The sequence below is a fragment of the Sinocyclocheilus grahami genome, unplaced genomic scaffold, assembly GCF_001515645.1.
Source record: "Sinocyclocheilus grahami isolate Dianchi unplaced genomic scaffold, SAMN03320097.WGS_v1.1 scaffold379.1, whole genome shotgun sequence".
Taxonomy (NCBI): Eukaryota; Metazoa; Chordata; class Actinopteri; order Cypriniformes; family Cyprinidae; genus Sinocyclocheilus; species Sinocyclocheilus grahami.
Genome location: NW_015505558.1, coordinates 281,341 through 282,504, shown reverse-complemented (window position 1 = coordinate 282,504; position 1,164 = coordinate 281,341).

The window sequence follows — 1,164 nt, the reverse complement described above, 5'->3', positions numbered from 1 at the left end:
CCACTTTCTGACCATAACCAAACTAACATTTATATTAAAACTAATCACACAGCAGAACAAAACAAGCTGGAAACCTGCAAAATGTATCAGGTCCAGCAGAGATACAAATGGACTCCAGACAGCGCAGACAAATTTATCCAAGCCCTGAATTCTGAAGAACTGAATAATCTAATCACTATATTTATGAATAAAAAATTTGAAATAACTAAAGATGGTGTTAATTTGGCTACAAATAAAATCAATTACATATTTCAAAAAGCAGCAAATATAAGTGAATAGAAAAAGAAAGGCAAAAAATTCACTAAAAAAACACCAAAAGATGAAAAATGGTTTGACTCAGACTGCAAAACGTTAAGAAAACAATTTAGAAATGTATCTAATCTGAAACATAAAGAACCATACAACGCCAACATAAGAACTGAATACTGTTCAAAACTAAAACAATACAAAGACACAATTAGAGCAAAAAAGCAGCACCATCTGACCAAAAGTTTATAAGAAATAGAACATTCAATAAGCCATAATCAGTTCTGGGATATGTGGAATAATCTGAGCACAACAAAACCACAAGACCTACCAATACAAGATGGAGATATTTGGACAAAACATTTTGAAAACTTATATAAAGAAATTCCACCAAAACAACTCAATGACAATTATAATCGGATCAAACTAAATCTACAAATTTATGAAGACACAATTAAAAATAATCAAAATCCACTTGACTTCCCAATTACATATAAAGAATTGACAAACAAACTCTAAAGCCAAAAATGTAAGAAATCTTGTGGTCCTGACAGCATTCTAGGTGAAATGCTGAAACAGCACACCGGAGCTTCAGACAGCTGTGCTCAAATTATTCAACACTGTACTTAGTTCAGGCTGCTTTCCTGACATCTGGAGCCAAGGACTCATTACCCCTATTCATAAGAGTGGAGACAAATTGGACCCTAATAATTTCAGAGGCATTTGTGTGAGCAGTAATCTGGGGAAGTTATTTAGCAGTATTTTAAACCATAGAATGGTAAACTTCCTTAACGAGCACAATGTCCTGAGCCCGAGTCAGATTGGCTTTCTTCCGAATCACAGAACGACTGACCACATTTATACCCTACACACCCTAATCAATAAACACGTAAAACAGACCAAAAATGGAAAAATATT